Source organism: Hoplias malabaricus, chromosome 8 (assembly GCF_029633855.1).
Source record: "Hoplias malabaricus isolate fHopMal1 chromosome 8, fHopMal1.hap1, whole genome shotgun sequence".
Classification (NCBI taxonomy): Eukaryota; Metazoa; Chordata; class Actinopteri; order Characiformes; family Erythrinidae; genus Hoplias; species Hoplias malabaricus.
This window is the reverse complement of record NC_089807.1, coordinates 12,009,048-12,030,077: the sequence shown is the minus strand read 5'-3', so window position 1 is coordinate 12,030,077 and position 21,030 is coordinate 12,009,048. Positions and strand designations below refer to the sequence as shown.

Genomic DNA, 21,030 nt, shown 5'->3' with positions numbered 1-21,030 from the left:
ACTCATTAATACTGGAATTCTGTGGACAGTTTCTAATGTGCCTCCAAAGTGACTTTCTTGCATACAGACCCTGGCAGTGGATGCAATGTGTAAAGTCATGAGTGAATGCAGGTTTTTTAGGTCTCCTACAGGCCACCAAATCACCCTTACCCTCACTGGATACAACAGCATTGTGCACAAAATTTCCTCTGCTTATTAACAAACGCAGGCGCACTCGCCTCTCTTTTGATTTTTTATCAAAGCTGAATGCTTTAGCCACATCTGACTCATTGCGATGTACATACTGCAGATGCCTTGAAATTTTAGAGAATGGCTTCTCACAATATAGACAATACTGCTGCTTCTTATATCTCCAGCCTGTATTTGAGGATGGCATTGATGCTACATGAACAGAACTCTTGTTTTCTGTTTCTGTTAGAGAGATTAGATTTGAGGTGCTGACATTATTTCTTGCATTGCTGACCTCACTCTGGGTTCTGTTGTGTGGCTTGGATAATTTCATTTTGAGGTCACTGTTGTTTATGTTGACTTTCTCTTTGTTTCTCTTTAATTTCTTGTGGGAAACATGACTCTGAGAATCAGATGTGCTACAGCTAGAAGCCTCAGAAAGGTCACCATCTACATGTGGATCATAGTCGTCGTCACTATCCGTGTACTGCGAGTAGTCAGAGGAATCATCCATTTTAGTGAAAATCTATGAAAATGAAACCATAATTGTTTATTGAGCCATGAAAAAAACAAGTTTGGAGCCTTATCTTAAAAGACAATTCATTTTTCAACACAATAGTTAATGTTAAAAAGCCCATTATAGCTGATTTCTAACAAACCTGTCTTATAACATCTATTTGTGCTTCTAGAATTTCTGCTCTGTTCTTATGAGGCACGCAACAAGGCTGAAAGTAAAACAATAAAAAGCAAAATCCTCATCTCGAATTGTACTTTTCATAGAGATTTCTCGTGTAAAATAACTCTAGATGCTGTTTCTCTGCTGTGAGCAGAGAGAGAGAATCCTAACAGTGGACAGAGACATTTTTTCTTTTTTGTTTTTTTTTTTTAAAACAGGCTTCAGAAATGCATTAGATCAGTTCTGAGCACGCAAAACTACTGAAAAGCAGCAAATGATGAGGAAACATCCTCAGAGTTGTATATTAATAAAGGTGTGTTTCGATTAAAACCGTGAACGCCCCCTTTAACTACACCAAGATATTTTAGCCCAAAACAGTGCTGGAATTTTGGTGTCAGGACAATCGTTGGGTAAGGGCAGCACTGATGTAGTAGCCCTTAATGGAAAGAAATACTGAAATGCCTAGCTTACTATTATATGAAAATAGGTTCATTTTTTACCTGTGAAGCAGTAGCCTCCACTTTTGGCTCCTCGGTGGCCAAAGAAGTTTCAGGTTCAGCGCCGTACTTGGCAAGCTTTGCGCTCCGTATGATTCTGCTGTCAGTCTAAATGAATATAGGCATAGTAATATTAAAACAATAACAGAAAATGACCACAAAACTGACTATTAAAATCTAAAACAAGGATCAACAATAATTTATTCAAAGTGATTTACGCCAAGGTGTAAAATTAGGACACAACACACACCCCGTTTCTGGTACAGTCCAATGTCAGGACATTTGAGACTTCCCTCAGGTCAAAACATTTTACCCCAGAAAAGCCTTGGAGCATCATTATTAGGACAGTTATTTAATATTATTATTAAACTTAGTTTATAAATAGCTGTCCAAATAGAGTGTATGGATAATCCATTTCTACCTGTGCTGCCATGATTTCTGCTCTCCGCTCATGAGAAATCAGCGAAAGATCCGGACCTTCAGGTGATTTGTTAATGTTTTTGTCCTGCAAGGTGTGAGACAAAGACCAGTCAGACATTTCATGCTGCTTACTTTCATTGCTCATGGGAAAAAAACAAAATGACAACAATAAGGACTAAGAGAAGCAACAGCTTTCATTTTGGCAATATCGTTCACGTCATGATGCAAAATTAGGACCCGACACACACCCTTTGTCTGGTACGATGCAAATTCAGGACAATTTAGATATTAAAAGGGGACGTCTACGATTGTGGGGAAATGCTGTTCTCTCTGGTTTGTTTACACTCAGAAGCTGTGCGTCTTTTAAGGTGGAACAGTGTGTTTGGGGAAAAATAACTGATAGTACGCAGCTGAAGTTTGACTTGTCTGTAAGCTTGCTTTCACTATTTGAATTACCACAGAAACCCATATGTAACTCGAGCTGTAGAGTTTGTAATAATGTCGGTATGTGTTTTATTTCATGCAGTTTGCCATCTCCTGAATTTGGACAGTCCACCTTAAGAAATCCAAAACAGTAAAAATAAGTCAGTGTTACCCACCTATGGAACAGACACAGAGCATCATCCTCATCTCGAATTGTACTTTTCATAGAGATTGTATAGAGATTTCTCGTGTAAAATAACTCTAGATGCCGTTTCTCTGCTGCGAGCAGAGAGAGAGAATCCTAACAGTGGACAGAGACATTTTTTCTTTTTTGTTTTTTTTAAAAACAGGCTTCAGAAATGCATTAGATCAGTTCTGAGCACGCAAAACTACTGAAAAGCAGCAAATGATGAGGAAACATCCTCAGAGTTGTATATTAATAAAGGTGTGTTTCGATTAAAACCGTGAACGCCCCCTTTAACTACACCAAGATATTTTAGCCCAAAACAGTGCTGGAATTTTGGTGTCAGGACAATCGTTGGGTAAGGGCAGCACTGATGTAGTAGCCCTTAATGGAAAGAAATACTGAAATGCCTAGCTTAGTATTATATGAATATAGGTTCATTTTTTACCTGTGAAGCAGTAGCCTCCACTTTTGGCTCCTCGGTGGCCAAAGAAGTTTCAGGTTCAGCACCGTACTTGGCAAGCTTTGCGCGCCGCATGATTCTGCTGTCAGTCTAAATGAATATAGGCATAGTAATATTAAAACAATAACAGAAAATGACCACAAAACTGACTATTAAAATCTAAAACAAGGATCAACAATAATTTATTCAAAGTGATTTACGCCAAGGTGTAAAATTAGGACACAACACACACCCCGTTTCTGGTACAGTCCAATGTCAGGACATTTGAGACTTCCCTCAGGTCAAAACATTTTACCCCAGAAAAGCCTTGGAGCATCATTATTAGGACAGTTATTTAATATTATTATTAAACTTAGTTTATAAATAGCTGTCCAAATAGAGTGTATGGATAATCCATTTCTACCTGTGCTGCCATGATTTCTGCTCTCCGCTCATGAGAAATCAGCGAAAGATCCGGACCTTCAGGTGATTTGTTAATGTTTTTGTCCTGCAAGGTGTGAGACAAAGACCAGTCAGACATTTCATGCTGCTTACTTTCATTGCTCATGGGAAAAAAACAAAATGACAACAATAAGGACTAAGAGAAGCAACAGCTTTCATTTTGGCAATATCGTTCACGTCATGATGCAAAATTAGGACCCGACACACACCCTTTGTCTGGTACGATGCAAATTCAGGACAATTTAGATATTAAAAGGGGACGTCTACGATTGTGGGGAAATGCTGTTCTCTCTGGTTTGTTTACACTCAGAAGCTGTGCGTCTTTTAAGGTGGAACAGTGTGTTTGGGGAAAAATAACTGATAGTACGCAGCTGAAGTTTGACTTGTCTGTAAGCTTGCTTTCACTATTTGAATTACCACAGAAACCCATATGTAACTCGAGCTGTAGAGTTTGTAATAATGTCGGTATGTGTTTTATTTCATGCAGTTTGCCATCTCCTGAATTTGGACAGTCCACCTTAAGAAATCCAAAACAGTAAAAATAAGTCAGTGTTACCCACCTATGGAACAGACACAGAGCATCATCCTCATCTCGAATTGTACTTTTCATAGAGATTGTATAGAGATTTCTCGTGTAAAATAACTCTAGATGCCGTTTCTCTGCTGCGAGCAGAGAGAGAGAATCCTAACAGTGGACAGAGACATTTTTTCTTTTTTGTTTTTTTTAAAAACAGGCTTCAGAAATGCATTAGATCAGTTCTGAGCACGCAAAACTACTGAAAAGCAGCAAATGATGAGGAAACATCCTCAGAGTTGTATATTAATAAAGGTGTGTTTCGATTAAAACCGTGAACGCCCCCTTTAACTACACCAAGATATTTTAGCCCAAAACAGTGCTGGAATTTTGGTGTCAGGACAATCGTTGGGTAAGGGCAGCACTGATGTAGTAGCCCTTAATGGAAAGAAATACTGAAATGCCTAGCTTAGTATTATATGAATATAGGTTCATTTTTTACCTGTGAAGCAGTAGCCTCCACTTTTGGCTCCTCGGTGGCCAAAGAAGTTTCAGGTTCAGCACCGTACTTGGCAAGCTTTGCGCGCCGCATGATTCTGCTGTCAGTCTAAATGAATATAGGCATAGTAATATTAAAACAATAACAGAAAATGACCACAAAACTGACTATTAAAATCTAAAACAAGGATCAACAATAATTTATTCAAAGTGATTTACGCCAAGGTGTAAAATTAGGACACAACACACACCCCGTTTCTGGTACAGTCCAATGTCAGGACATTTGAGGCTTCCCTCAGGTCAAAACATTTTACCCCAGAAAAGCCTTGGAGCATCATTATTAGGACAGTTATTTAATATTATTATTAAACTTAGTTTATAAATAGCTGTCCAAATAGAGTGTATGGATAATCCATTTCTACCTGTGCTGCCATGATTTCTGCTCTCCGCTCATGAGAAATCAGCGAAAGATCCGGACCTTCAGGTGATTTGTTAATGTTTTTGTCCTGCAAGGTGTGAGACAAAGACCAGTCAGACATTTCATGCTGCTTACTTTCATTGCTCATGGGAAAAAAACAAAATGACAACAATAAGGACTAAGAGAAGCAACAGCTTTCATTTTGGCAATATCGTTCACGTCATGATGCAAAATTAGGACCCGACACACACCCTTTGTCTGGTACGATGCAAATTCAGGACAATTTAGATATTAAAAGGGGACGTCTACGATTGTGGGGAAATGCTGTTCTCTCCGGTTTGTTTACACTCAGAAGCTGTGCGTCTTTTAAGGTGGAACAGTGTGTTTGGGGAAAAATAACTGATAGTACGCAGCTGAAGTTTGACTTGTCTGTAAGCTTGCTTTCACTATTTGAATTACCACAGAAACCCATATGTAACTCGAGCTGTAGAGTTTGTAATAATGTCGGTATGTGTTTTATTTCATGCAGTTTGCCATCTCCTGAATTTGGACAGTCCACCTTAAGAAATCCAAAACAGTAAAAATAAGTCAGTGTTACCCACCTATGGAACAGACATAGAGCATCATCCTCATCTCGAATTGTACTTTTCATAGAGATTGTATAGAGATTTCTCGTGTAAAATAACTCTAGATGCCGTTTCTCTGCTGCGAGCAGAGAGAGAGAATCCTAACAGTGGACAGAGACATTTTTTCTTTTTTGTTTTTTTTAAAAACAGGCTTCAGAAATGCATTAGATCAGTTCTGAGCACGCAAAACTACTGAAAAGCAGCAAATGATGAGGAAACATCCTCAGAGTTGTATATTAATAAAGGTGTGTTTCGATTAAAACCGTGAACGCCCCCTTTAACTACACCAAGATATTTTAGCCCAAAACAGTGCTGGAATTTTGGTGTCAGGACAATCGTTGGGTAAGGGCAGCACTGATGTAGTAGCCCTTAATGGAAAGAAATACTGAAATGCCTAGCTTAGTATTATATGAATATAGGTTCATTTTTTACCTGTGAAGCAGTAGCCTCCACTTTTGGCTCCTCGGTGGCCAAAGAAGTTTCAGGTTCAGCACCGTACTTGGCAAGCTTTGCGCGCCGCATGATTCTGCTGTCAGTCTAAATGAATATAGGCATAGTAATATTAAAACAATAACAGAAAATGACCACAAAACTGACTATTAAAATCTAAAACAAGGATCAACAATAATTTATTCAAAGTGATTTACGCCAAGGTGTAAAATTAGGACACAACACACACCCCGTTTCTGGTACAGTCCAATGTCAGGACATTTGAGGCTTCCCTCAGGTCAAAACATTTTACCCCAGAAAAGCCTTGGAGCATCATTATTAGGACAGTTATTTAATATTATTATTAAACTTAGTTTATAAATAGCTGTCCAAATAGAGTGTATGGATAATCCATTTCTACCTGTGCTGCCATGATTTCTGCTCTCCGCTCATGAGAAATCAGCGAAAGATCCGGACCTTCAGGTGATTTGTTAATGTTTTTGTCCTGCAAGGTGTGAGACAAAGACCAGTCAGACATTTCATGCTGCTTACTTTCATTGCTCATGGGAAAAAAACAAAATGACAACAATAAGGACTAAGAGAAGCAACAGCTTTCATTTTGGCAATATCGTTCACGTCATGATGCAAAATTAGGACCCGACACACACCCTTTGTCTGGTACGATGCAAATTCAGGACAATTTAGATATTAAAAGGGGACGTCTACGATTGTGGGGAAATGCTGTTCTCTCTGGTTTGTTTACACTCAGAAGCTGTGCGTCTTTTAAGGTGGAACAGTGTGTTTGGGGAAAAATAACTGATAGTACGCAGCTGAAGTTTGACTTGTCTGTAAGCTTGCTTTCACTATTTGAATTACCACAGAAACCCATATGTAACTCGAGCTGTAGAGTTTGTAATAATGTCGGTATGTGTTTTATTTCATGCAGTTTGCCATCTCCTGAATTTGGACAGTCCACCTTAAGAAATCCAAAACAGTAAAAATAAGTCAGTGTTACCCACCTATGGAACAGACAGAGCATCATCCTCATCTCGAATTGTACTTTTCATAGAGATTGTATAGAGATTTCTCGTGTAAAATAACTCTAGATGCCGTTTCTCTGCTGCGAGCAGAGAGAGAGAATCCTAACAGTGGACAGAGACATTTTTTCTTTTTTTAAAAACAGGCTTCAGAAATGCATTAGATCAGTTCTGAGCACGCAAAACTACTGGAAAGCAGCAAATGATGAGGAAACATCCTCAGAGTTGTATATTAATAAAGGTGTGTTTCGATTAAAACCGTGAACGCCCCCTTTAACTACACCAAGATATTTTAGCCCAAAACAGTGCTGGAATTTTGGTGTCAGGACAATCGTTGGGTAAGGGCAGCACTGATGTAGTAGCCCTTAATGGAAAGAAATACTGAAATGCCTAGCTTACTATTATATGAAAATAGGTTCATTTTTTACCTGTGCAGCAGTAGCCTCCACTTTTGGCTCCTCGGTGGCCAAAGAAGTTTCAGGTTCAGCGCCGTACTTGGCAAGCTTTGCGCTCCGTATGATTCTGCTGTCAGTCTAAATGAATATAGGCATAGTAATATTAAAACAATAACAGAAAATGACCACAAAACTGACCATTAAAATCTAAAACAAGGATCAACAATAATTTATTCAAAGTGATTTACGCCAAGGTGTAAAATTAGGACACGACACACACCCCGTTTCTGGTACAGTCCAATGTCAGGACATTTGAGGCTTCCCTCAGGTCAAAACATTTTACCCCAGAAAAGTCTTGGAGCATCATTATTAGGACAGTTATTTAATATTATTATTAAACTTAGTTTATAAATAGCTGTCCAAATAGAGTGTATGGATAATCCATTTCTACCTGTGCTGCCATGATTTCTGCTCTCCGCTCATGAGAAATCAGCGAAAGATCCGGACCTTCAGGTGATTTGTTAATGTTTTTGTCCTGCAAGGTGTGAGACAAAGACCAGTCAGACATTTCATGCTGCTTACTTTCATTGCTCATGGGAAAAAAACAAAATGACAACAATAAGGACTAAGAGAAGCAACAGCTTTCATTTTGGCAATATCGTTCACGTCATGATGCAAAATTAGGACCCGACACACACCCTTTGTCTGGTACGATGCAAATTCAGGACAATTTAGATATTAAAAGGGGACGTCTACGATTGTGGGGAAATGCTGTTCTCTCCGGTTTGTTTACACTCAGAAGCTGTGCGTCTTTTAAGGTGGAACAGTGTGTTTGGGGAAAAATAACTGATAGTACGCAGCTGAAGTTTGACTTGTCTGTAAGCTTGCTTTCACTATTTGAATTACCACAGAAACCCATATGTAACTCGAGCTGTAGAGTTTGTAATAATGTCGGTATGTGTTTTATTTCATGCAGTTTGCCATCTCCTGAATTTGGACAGTCCACCTTAAGAAATCCAAAACAGTAAAAATAAGTCAGTGTTACCCACCTATGGAACAGACATAGAGCATCATCCTCATCTCGAATTGTACTTTTCATAGAGATTGTATAGAGATTTCTCGTGTAAAATAACTCTAGATGCCGTTTCTCTGCTGCGAGCAGAGAGAGAGAATCCTAACAGTGGACAGAGACATTTTTTCTTTTTTGTTTTTTTTAAAAACAGGCTTCAGAAATGCATTAGATCAGTTCTGAGCACGCAAAACTACTGAAAAGCAGCAAATGATGAGGAAACATCCTCAGAGTTGTATATTAATAAAGGTGTGTTTCGATTAAAACCGTGAACGCCCCCTTTAACTACACCAAGATATTTTAGCCCAAAACAGTGCTGGAATTTTGGTGTCAGGACAATCGTTGGGTAAGGGCAGCACTGATGTAGTAGCCCTTAATGGAAAGAAATACTGAAATGCCTAGCTTACTATTATATGAAAAAAGGTTCATTTTTTACCTGTGAAGCAGTAGCCTCCACTTTTGGCTCCTCGGTGGCCAAAGAAGTTTCAGGTTCAGCGCCGTACTTGGCAAGCTTTGCGCTCCGTATGATTCTGCTGTCAGTCTAAATGAATATAGGCATAGTAATATTAAAACAATAACAGAAAATGACCACAAAACTGACTATTAAAATCTAAAACAAGGATCAACAATAATTTATTCAAAGTGATTTACGCCAAGGTGTAAAATTAGGACACAACACACACCCCGTTTCTGGTACAGTCCAATGTCAGGACATTTGAGACTTCCCTCAGGTCAAAACATTTTACCCCAGAAAAGCCTTGGAGCATCATTATTAGGACAGTTATTTAATATTATTATTAAACTTAGTTTATAAATAGCTGTCCAAATAGAGTGTATGGATAATCCATTTCTACCTGTGCTGCCATGATTTCTGCTCTCCGCTCATGAGAAATCAGCGAAAGATCCGGACCTTCAGGTGATTTGTTAATGTTTTTGTCCTGCAAGGTGTGAGACAAAGACCAGTCAGACATTTCATGCTGCTTACTTTCATTGCTCATGGGAAAAAAACAAAATGACAACAATAAGGACTAAGAGAAGCAACAGCTTTCATTTTGGCAATATCGTTCACGTCATGATGCAAAATTAGGACCCGACACACACCCTTTGTCTGGTACGATGCAAATTCAGGACAATTTAGATATTAAAAGGGGACGTCTACGATTGTGGGGAAATGCTGTTCTCTCTGGTTTGTTTACACTCAGAAGCTGTGCGTCTTTTAAGGTGGAACAGTGTGTTTGGGGAAAAATAACTGATAGTACGCAGCTGAAGTTTGACTTGTCTGTAAGCTTGCTTTCACTATTTGAATTACCACAGAAACCCATATGTAACTCGAGCTGTAGAGTTTGTAATAATGTCGGTATGTGTTTTATTTCATGCAGTTTGCCATCTCCTGAATTTGGACAGTCCACCTTAAGAAATCCAAAACAGTAAAAATAAGTCAGTGTTACCCACCTATGGAACAGACACAGAGCATCATCCTCATCTCGAATTGTACTTTTCATAGAGATTGTATAGAGATTTCTCGTGTAAAATAACTCTAGATGCCGTTTCTCTGCTGCGAGCAGAGAGAGAGAATCCTAACAGTGGACAGAGACATTTTTTCTTTTTTGTTTTTTTTAAAAACAGGCTTCAGAAATGCATTAGATCAGTTCTGAGCACGCAAAACTACTGAAAAGCAGCAAATGATGAGGAAACATCCTCAGAGTTGTATATTAATAAAGGTGTGTTTCGATTAAAACCGTGAACGCCCCCTTTAACTACACCAAGATATTTTAGCCCAAAACAGTGCTGGAATTTTGGTGTCAGGACAATCGTTGGGTAAGGGCAGCACTGATGTAGTAGCCCTTAATGGAAAGAAATACTGAAATGCCTAGCTTAGTATTATATGAATATAGGTTCATTTTTTACCTGTGAAGCAGTAGCCTCCACTTTTGGCTCCTCGGTGGCCAAAGAAGTTTCAGGTTCAGCACCGTACTTGGCAAGCTTTGCGCGCCGCATGATTCTGCTGTCAGTCTAAATGAATATAGGCATAGTAATATTAAAACAATAACAGAAAATGACCACAAAACTGACTATTAAAATCTAAAACAAGGATCAACAATAATTTATTCAAAGTGATTTACGCCAAGGTGTAAAATTAGGACACAACACACACCCCGTTTCTGGTACAGTCCAATGTCAGGACATTTGAGGCTTCCCTCAGGTCAAAACATTTTACCCCAGAAAAGCCTTGGAGCATCATTATTAGGACAGTTATTTAATATTATTATTAAACTTAGTTTATAAATAGCTGTCCAAATAGAGTGTATGGATAATCCATTTCTACCTGTGCTGCCATGATTTCTGCTCTCCGCTCATGAGAAATCAGCGAAAGATCCGGACCTTCAGGTGATTTGTTAATGTTTTTGTCCTGCAAGGTGTGAGACAAAGACCAGTCAGACATTTCATGCTGCTTACTTTCATTGCTCATGGGAAAAAAACAAAATGACAACAATAAGGACTAAGAGAAGCAACAGCTTTCATTTTGGCAATATCGTTCACGTCATGATGCAAAATTAGGACCCGACACACACCCTTTGTCTGGTACGATGCAAATTCAGGACAATTTAGATATTAAAAGGGGACGTCTACGATTGTGGGGAAATGCTGTTCTCTCTGGTTTGTTTACACTCAGAAGCTGTGCGTCTTTTAAGGTGGAACAGTGTGTTTGGGGAAAAATAACTGATAGTACGCAGCTGAAGTTTGACTTGTCTGTAAGCTTGCTTTCACTATTTGAATTACCACAGAAACCCATATGTAACTCGAGCTGTAGAGTTTGTAATAATGTCGGTATGTGTTTTATTTCATGCAGTTTGCCATCTCCTGAATTTGGACAGTCCACCTTAAGAAATCCAAAACAGTAAAAATAAGTCAGTGTTACCCACCTATGGAACAGACAGAGCATCATCCTCATCTCGAATTGTACTTTTCATAGAGATTGTATAGAGATTTCTCGTGTAAAATAACTCTAGATGCCGTTTCTCTGCTGCGAGCAGAGAGAGAGAATCCTAACAGTGGACAGAGACATTTTTTCTTTTTTTAAAAACAGGCTTCAGAAATGCATTAGATCAGTTCTGAGCACGCAAAACTACTGGAAAGCAGCAAATGATGAGGAAACATCCTCAGAGTTGTATATTAATAAAGGTGTGTTTCGATTAAAACCGTGAACGCCCCCTTTAACTACACCAAGATATTTTAGCCCAAAACAGTGCTGGAATTTTGGTGTCAGGACAATCGTTGGGTAAGGGCAGCACTGATGTAGTAGCCCTTAATGGAAAGAAATACTGAAATGCCTAGCTTACTATTATATGAAAATAGGTTCATTTTTTACCTGTGCAGCAGTAGCCTCCACTTTTGGCTCCTCGGTGGCCAAAGAAGTTTCAGGTTCAGCGCCGTACTTGGCAAGCTTTGCGCTCCGTATGATTCTGCTGTCAGTCTAAATGAATATAGGCATAGTAATATTAAAACAATAACAGAAAATGACCACAAAACTGACCATTAAAATCTAAAACAAGGATCAACAATAATTTATTCAAAGTGATTTACGCCAAGGTGTAAAATTAGGACACGACACACACCCCGTTTCTGGTACAGTCCAATGTCAGGACATTTGAGGCTTCCCTCAGGTCAAAACATTTTACCCCAGAAAAGTCTTGGAGCATCATTATTAGGACAGTTATTTAATATTATTATTAAACTTAGTTTATAAATAGCTGTCCAAATAGAGTGTATGGATAATCCATTTCTACCTGTGCTGCCATGATTTCTGCTCTCCGCTCATGAGAAATCAGCGAAAGATCCGGACCTTCAGGTGATTTGTTAATGTTTTTGTCCTGCAAGGTGTGAGACAAAGACCAGTCAGACATTTCATGCTGCTTACTTTCATTGCTCATGGGAAAAAAACAAAATGACAACAATAAGGACTAAGAGAAGCAACATGAACATCGCTTACACCCAAATATAAAATAAGGACTGGACATACGGATATTGCTTAATATATAACACATGAATTCCAAACTTGGTAATATTTTATCAAAACTAATTTTTTGCTTCGTGTCAATATGCTTCAACATGCTTAACTGTGCCCCAGTGGTGAGTATTTTATGCTCATCAGGTCATGAAGGGTTTTGGTAATCTTTAAAATTGACAATGTAAACACGACAGACATGCAAGAGAACACAGACATTGTCTTAATCAGTGTTCAAGTGTTAAAGTCTAGAATGTTTAAGTCTGTCTGAAGATGTGTTTATAATTACTTATTTTTTATTTTTATTTTGTAAATATAAAAAAAAAAATTAGAATTGGCTGCTTTCAAGACAGGCGCAGAGACAAATTTTTAAAGGGACAATATGTATAGACACTCGAGATATATTTTAATCTTAAAGCATTTCATAACAAGCAGGTGAGCTGGTAACAAGAGTAGATCTATATTGGGTAAAAAGCTTCCATTGTTTTTAAGCAAAGATAGGTTGGTTCTCACCACTTTGTATTTTGAATTATTGTAAAAATATATAGTGTTCTATGCAGTACATTTCAAAATATACTGTACCTAATATAAAATCCAAATAAATCATGTTTTCTGTGCCACTGAAACAATGGACCATCCAAATTTTATCAGTGACGGGCAAAACCCTACACCTCTCCTAGGGCATCAGTGACCACTACATGGACGGCTTGCATATGTGAGTAGCTTCTATTGATGTGGATGTGAACATTACTATTTTTAGAGAAAAATGATGATGTCTTTCCCCAGGAAATCTATGGTTATTTCAGCAGGATGATGCCATGCCTCATTTGGTATGTGCTCCAACAGCATGAGCTTAACCTGCCTGTGTTCTAGATCTGTCTCCTATGATAATCACGATGGTAAACTTGGTTCTGTCCCCTGTGTGTTGCAGACATCAAATTTCCATTTCCAATTTTTTTATATTTAACAAATAGTTTAGTTGAAATAATACTACATAAAGTAAACAAAAATATTTAATGAATATCTTTTCCCTGTCCTTTAAATCTAATTAACAAGTTACAGATTTTGTTTTGTTGCATTTTTATAAAGTGTTCCATATTTTCATATAAAATATCATATAAACTCACCAGTGAACGCCAAGGCCAGGGGCTGTCTCCATAACTGTACGTTATTTCCTGCCCTGGGTCTATGTCCTTCATAGCAAATAAGCACAAATGTGGCTTGCCTTTAACCAGTATTTTTTTTATTTTACAATTTGCATTTTTGTGATCATCGTTTACTAATCGTCCTAAAGTCCCATCTTCTTTGGCAGCATCTATGCTGAAAAAGGAAATTCAGATATATTTAATTACAACACCAACTGCTAAAATTACAACTACTTAAGTATGACTCTTAAATAAATGTCAGTATGTCATTTATTCATGTAATTTAATTTTATCTGTTAGAAATTAACTCAGCTAGGATTTCCTAAAAGAAGGAAAGCTAGAATATCCTACATAACAGGCAGCCACTTACCACCAGCTACTCCCATTCCATTTAAAGTCAAACAAAAACCCATTTTGTTTTTCTGTATATTTTTTTTGTCTCTCTGAACTCTCTTTTTGAGAAATAAGTTGTCCTTGGTATTCAAGGACAAAGCTTCCTCTTTCTATCTTCACCAGAGCAAATACTCCCCTTCCTAAAATAAAGCAAAGGGGAAAATGTAAATGGAATTAATTTTTAAGAACTTCTAATTAAATGTCAAACTTTAAGAACTTAAGCAGAAATGATTAAATTGGAAAGACACCAAGCATACAAGACCTACCCACTGTTTGGTTAAATATAATGGCTTACAACGTCATGTGAAAAACAATGTACACTTTCTTTGAATTCTATCTGGGCGTCAAAAAATCCATTTTTTTTTATATTGCTTGGTGTAGTATTAGTCTTAATTTAATTGGCATAGGAACCACAGGGATGTGGGACATGTCCCATGCAAAATTGTAAAAGCCTGCATTTGTACGCCACATTAAATATACCACGGAAAGATAAAATATGCTTCTTTCCTTTTGAAAGTGTGCCACTATGGAGGCATATTTGGTGCAAAACCCCTGAGCACCAGTGACAGTGAAACATGTACTGGAGAAAATAGTCACATGTGTATTATTATAATTTGAAGTCACAGAGAAAATCTCCTCAGGAGTTGCAAACTCCTCTCCCACAAATACAATCACAAACTCTTAATTGCAGGTGCACAAATCTAATTCTACATACAATTCTACTAAGACAGAGCCAATTACTGCATGTGAAATTTAACCTTTAAACTTTTTTTCTTGTAACAGTAACACAATTTTAGAATCAAAACATTTTAAAGCTACAAGAAATGTCCTTCCCCCACCCCACAGACGTGCCCCTGAGGTTTAATATTTATAACTGTAATTATTGTAAATGTAGTATGTAATGTAAATATTCAGGCATACCTTTACATGAGTTGATAAATCTTTCTTCAAACCAAGGCTTGTCCTCGCAGGAAAGAATATGTTCTGTAGCATCTGCCACAGGATTTCGCCTCGTTCTTCTGCTTAACATTTTCCTTAATACTGTTTTTAAATCATAAAATTTATGAACTGAAAAAGAGTAAATATGGATTTGAATACTAAACATTTTAAGGCAACAACATGCCTTTATTTCAGTTTTCTAACTAAGTCTGGAATTATTTGTAACAAAAAATAACCACAGCAAGGGTCTGACACCTATAATTGTACTGTACTCTCAGTGTGCTCACTGTACTTTACACAAACTGTACACTGCGTACTTAATACATACAATAAACACATAGTTTGTATAATAAACTAAACATGCTGCAGAGTTGGGGTTAAGAAACAGAGAAAACATGGCTGTAAATGGCTAAATATATTAAAGACTAGACTAGATGTAGATGTAGATGTGAAATTTGACCAAAAGCGGTTGTCCTGTTCACCATTTATTAATAACTCTGTGGCCGAGCCCTGCCCCCCTCACCCAACTCTCTCTGTAACTGTGATTAAACTTTTCCACTCTGCTGCACGCGCCCATCCCCCACTCTGTCCGTGCTGCACGCGCCCCAACTCTGCTCTCGCAGCTGCACGCGCCCATCCCCCACTCTGCAGTCCACGGCGTCTCTCTCCTAAATAAACTTTCTCTCGGAGCTGCACCTTTCCTTCACGCGTTGCACGTCGACTTAACAAACTTCTACTCCCCAAGCGTAAAACCTGTGCACTCTAAAGCACTCTAAAATGTCTAGGTGTGTGCCTGGTTAAACAAACAAGTCCAACAAACGTGTATATTAATTAATTAAATAAATAAATAAATAGTTTAACCACAGAACCACTTCAAATGCATTAAATAAATCAGAAAAAAACTACATTTTAAATTGTAAATTTATTATACATAACTTTAAAATGATGCAATAAAGATGCATTAACTTACCATTTAAAAGCTTGTCTCGTGTCCACCGCTCAGTTTCCCGGGAAAAATGGGACCTGTTTTTTTGCCGCGAAGCTCTCGAACCAATAAGTGCGATTCCACTAACCAATCAGAGAGCCAATTAAGCTCTGATTTATAACTCATATCCCCAGGAACCATGAGTTTAAGATCACTGGAAGCCATTTTATGCTGACGTCACTTCCAAAGTGTGCGTGGCTTTTGCTGCAGTTCCTCAAGTGGCCACTGCGAGCGCGCACCCTTTTGAGCCAAATCTAGACACCCTTACCTCACTTTGACCCTCATGAGAGTTAAAAATTAGGACTTTCCTGAAATTCACAGCACATGTATTTTAGAGCATTCTGAACATGGTGGCAGGGTCAGAAAAGTTAGGACATGGGTTTTGGTCCTGACATTACCATGTGTCCTGACAACGTTGGTGTGTATTCTGACAAGTGTACTGACAATACACAAAAACAAACACACACACACACACACACACACACACACACACACATACAATGTATTTCTTTTTCTCTATCTCTCACATACACTTTTTAAGTTTGTATGTGTGTGATTAAAAGATCATTTACAGAAGCACAGAGGTTTAAGCATACACTCAAACATTCACTCAGACTCATAGAGAAACCAAAACAAAATAGTTTTCCACACTGGGTGTCTATGCTCCACAGAACTCCATTATGTTCTATAGCCTGTGGAGATGCTAAATATGTATGAATGACCCAGATAGCCTGGTCAACCTTATCTGCACAGAAAACACTAACAGACTCGCTGTGGAATCACTGCCTGCAAAGTGTAATATAGAAGAAAACCTGCGATTGTAAACATTCTAATGGAGAGTGTCTGCTCTGTCATATTTCTTCCAGTCTCCCTTCAGTGAAAATACCAAATAAATACCTGGAACACAAAAGAAAATCATATATATATATATATATATATATAAAATGGGGCAGCACAGTGGCTGCAGTCACACAGCTCCATGGACTGTCTGTGAGGAGTTTGTTGTGTTCTCCACTCGTCAGCGTGGGTTCACCCTCCGGGTGATCTGGTTTCCTCCCACGGTCCAAAAACACACGTTGGTAGGTGGATTGGTGACTCAAATGTGTCCATAGGTGTGAGTTTGTGACTGAATGTGTGAGTGTGTGTCACCCTGTGAAGGACTGGCGCCCCCTTCAGGGTGTGTTCCTGCCTTGTGCCCAGTGATTCCGGGTAGGCTCAGGACCCACTGCAACCCTGAACTGGATAAGCGGTTACATACAATGAATGATGATATATATAATTCATTTCCATGACAGTGACATGCCAAAGTCATTTAAACAAGATTAAATGACTAAAATAAAAATGTATTCTTTATTTTACAATAAGAAAAATTAATAGCAACAAGGTGTAGGACCTATGATGGTCTTTTGTCCCCATACCTTGCCTGCCTTCAGTGTTTTGACCAGGAGAATTTGGGGGAACAGACCCGTATAATGTGTCTGTATCCAGGGGGATCTGGGCAGCTCATTGTGTCCCATAGACAGGATTATAGCTGCAGAATAACTGGAGTTATGGGCTCCAGGCTCTGCCTGGCTGCTGTTGCTCTTGTGTTCAATATTCTAATCCTGTTTACTGCTGCCTTTGTGCAGCATAAATTCCATGTCACATACCACCTGACATACCGTCTGTGCAAATTTCCTGAGAAACACAGATGGATTTAGTCTTTTAAGCCCTTATTGGTGCTGTTTACAGTTGTCTAATGAAGGTCATTAGTTCATTTTATTAGAGTATATATTAGAGTGATTTGGCCAATGAGCACTTTTTACCAATATTAACATTTCATTTATTATAAAAATATTTTTTGATGGTGCCAGGGTGATGCAACAGGTAATGTCACTATCACACAGCTCCAGGGTTCTGGGGTTATGGATTCAAATCCCATCTCCAGTCAGTGAGGTGTTGGGTGTGTTCTCCTTGTGTCTACATGGGTTTCCTCTGTGTGTGTCCGTTTATTCCCACAGTCCAAAAACATATTCTTAAGGGGGGCTTGGCTATTTAAAATTTTGGAGTAGCATTAAAATAGCAGTAAAAACACATTAGACAGGTTTCGAGTGAACAGACAGACTGGGTGTAATCTCTTGAATTTTATATGTTAAGTGTTTTCTTATTAGATGTGTGAATGTCACTTTTAAAATAGAATTTGCATGGACAGTATTGAAAATTTTACATTGAGCCAAGATAAAATGTCATATAAGTCATAAAATTGTAGAGTAAATATCTTCATTCAGGTGAACTGTGTTACACGCTCTTCCCAGTGACCTTAAGACGGATCATACAATGTTTTGTTGCTGTGGTTTTGGTGTTATGACTATAAGTGATGTGCTGTCACTGCCTCTCTCTCTCTCTCTCTCTCTCTCTCTCTCTCTCTCTCTCTCTCTCTCTCTCTCTTTCTCTCTATCTCTATCTTTCTCTCTGCCTCTCTCCCTCTCTCTCTGCCTCTCTCCCTCTCTCTGTGTGTGTGTGTGTGTGTGTGTAATCAGAGCTGTGTTGTGAGCAGTATCCCCAATGTAGGAGATAGGAGAATCTGTCACCACTTCACAAACTCACCCAGTCTACACTGACAAGAACCACACACACTGACTTACATAGACACAACACTCTCAGACATAAATACACACACAAACACTCTGATGCTACTCTACCAGCTAGAGAATCTGTGTGTGTGTGTGTGTGTGTTTGAGAGTATGTAACAGTCTTTCAAATCTTCATATAAATAGCAGTTGGGGTGTTCCCTGTGAGCAGAGATTAAAACAGAGAGCACCCAGAGGAAAGGTTACTGTAGCAGGTGATTTATTTGCTAATTAACACTGTGATTAATGAGTGTGAGGAGACAAGGCGGCTGCAGGCTGAACCACTCCAGGCTGGCACTTTTTTTAACCTCTTTATCTTCCTTTTTCTGTTTATCATAAAAAACTGTTCAGTCAAATGTACATTATGAAGCTGTTGTTATATTATCTCTTTAATAGATTTACTGCCTGTAGGTTTTGTATGATGCAGCATGGCATAGGGGACAAACCATGCCATGCATTTGAAGTAACAAATAATCAGTTTGTGATCAAAGCACCTGTCACCTTCCAGTAAAGATTGGAAATTGCTCAGTGCCTCAACACTTTGGAGGTAGTTGGCTTCTTTGATGCACACTGAGTTTGAATGTGCATGTAGTAGTCTTGAAAATATCTTTGCAACATTTTCAATATATTTTGAATAAAAAAAAGTATTACATGAATTAATTAATCAAAGCAGAACTGAAATAAATATTCAGCCACCAAAAATGATACTTTATTGACAAATAATATCAGGCTCAAATGTAGTGGCACATGATTTTTTCATAAGAGGTATTCTAGATCTTTACTATCAGGAGCTTAGTTTGTAAAATCAATGTTTGCAGCTTTTTAGATTTACATTCCATATTCATACATTAATTATACTATAAGAAAATTCAGCAAATTAGCTTTCTGCAGTCCTAATTTTATGCAAATCTAAAAACACTAATACCTCCCACAAATTTACCTTATCTACTGTGATATATCCAGTTATTCAATTAATTAAACAATATTGTACATGAAGGGGAAAATGTCTACCAATAGCATTTGTCATGTTCAATTTTAATGGTCAATCACATTTACATGTTAAATTTAGCACAACCTCCGTAGTGTGTAAAAGTTGGTATGTGGACAGTGGCTTTGTACATACAAATTGTTTTCTGAGGCCCTGTGATATCGATGAATGAGCACTGAGAGCAGCTGGGAGGACTGAAGGGTTTGTCACACATTGCAAGCATGCAATTTCCTGGAACTGAAATAGAGGAGAAAATAAAGTGCTATAAATTCTTATACCATTTAACATTCTCTGTCCTTAGTTATATTTTGCCTTTATTATTGTGTTGTTTATTTAAATAGCTAGATTCAGAACTAGACCTTGACTCTTCTGCTAAAGTTTTATTTGAAATTCATTTATTAGCATAACCATTGTCTAATATTATGGAGATGTTACCCTAAAATAGAACTTTATTTTGGCTATTTTTTATTGATCGACCGATATATCAGCAGGCCGATTAATCGGGCCGATTTTTGGCATTTTTTTTGTAATCGTCATCAGCCGATATATTAACGCAAGAGGCCGATATTTACACAATGCACACAGGCAGTGCTGTGGGCAGCTCCACCATTCTGGCTGTTAGAGCGCCCTTGCGTCCATTTTGTCATCTTACAGACAGACATCATCAGAGAAAACGGTATGAATTATTTTCTATTCATCAGCTCTCACTATTTGTTACTGGCTGCTCCTTGTAACATACACTCAATAATCTGCATCATAAATGACTGAGTTGATAGTTGTAACCTAGAAACCCAGCGTTATTTAGCCCTTTTATTTTGCTCATTGGTCGGCAGCGCCTATAAAAAAATCACTCATTGTTATATCCATCAGTATATCTCAAGTACTACAGGTCCAAAGTCAACAGTTAATGTACCAAATTAAAGATTAAATTTACTGATTTTCATAGATTTAATCATTTTATATATAATCTCACTCGAAAAATAAGTATTTTGTTGTTATTGGAAATTGTTATGAAAAAATATTAGTGACAGTACAGATTTTCAGATTTTTCATGGCGCCATGTTTGAGTCAATGTGTACATATCATACACCAATCGAACGGTCAGACTCTCAGGATCACGAAGATAAACACTAAAGAGAGAGACTCAAATGGTTCTATTTGACAGCCACAAGCTCCACAAACAATAATCAAGTCAATAAACATGTTTCAAAGCTTATATGTCTTTTACTAGTTACATTTCCCCCACTGAGGACATGTAAATGCAGCAGGGGTGTGGGGAGGTTGCCTTGCTCTGTGGTTTTCATAAGCTTTTGACCACTTCATATATATTTCAGGGACCTCTAAATGGTTTCTTTTACAAATTTGAAGGGTTTTCTGTAAAAATAAATCATGATAATTCCTCTAGTTTATTCACTGCCTGAGGAATGGGAATATCGACTTTACATATCAGCCATCGGCATCAGCCATCAAACAACCCATATCGGTCAATCACTTCTTTTTATGCTTTAAGTGAGAGGTGAAATTAGATTTTATAAAGGGTACTTAGTTTACTTTACTTGTCGTCCAGGGTCTTCTCAGTAGTCTTTGCCAACACCATTTCAAAGGCATTACAATTTTTTTGATTGAGTTTGAAAATGTTTTCTTTTTTATCTTTGTTCTACTTTGCGTATTTGAATGTTTTATTTATTGAATTCAGAATCTTTGGTT

At 37.9% G+C, this 21,030-nt stretch overlaps 1 protein-coding gene and 1 long non-coding RNA gene across 4 annotated transcripts in view; one reads left to right on the top strand and one right to left on the bottom strand.

Annotated features, from left to right (window-relative positions):
- Positions 1 to 21,030, top strand: part of kcnq5a (potassium voltage-gated channel, KQT-like subfamily, member 5a) — a 216,459-nt gene that overhangs the window by 108,870 nt on the left and 86,559 nt on the right. The window lies entirely within an intron of this gene.
- Positions 12,047 to 16,181, bottom strand: LOC136705754 (uncharacterized). Of its 2 annotated transcripts, XR_010804084.1 has the most exons (5): positions 15,712 to 16,181; positions 14,724 to 14,870; positions 13,780 to 13,942; positions 13,392 to 13,584; positions 12,047 to 12,130 (listed from the first exon to the last, which is right to left on the bottom strand). It is a non-coding gene; the product is annotated as an uncharacterized lncRNA (long non-coding RNA). The 2 variants fall into 2 exon arrangements; XR_010804083.1 differs by having other exon boundaries at positions 14,724 to 16,181.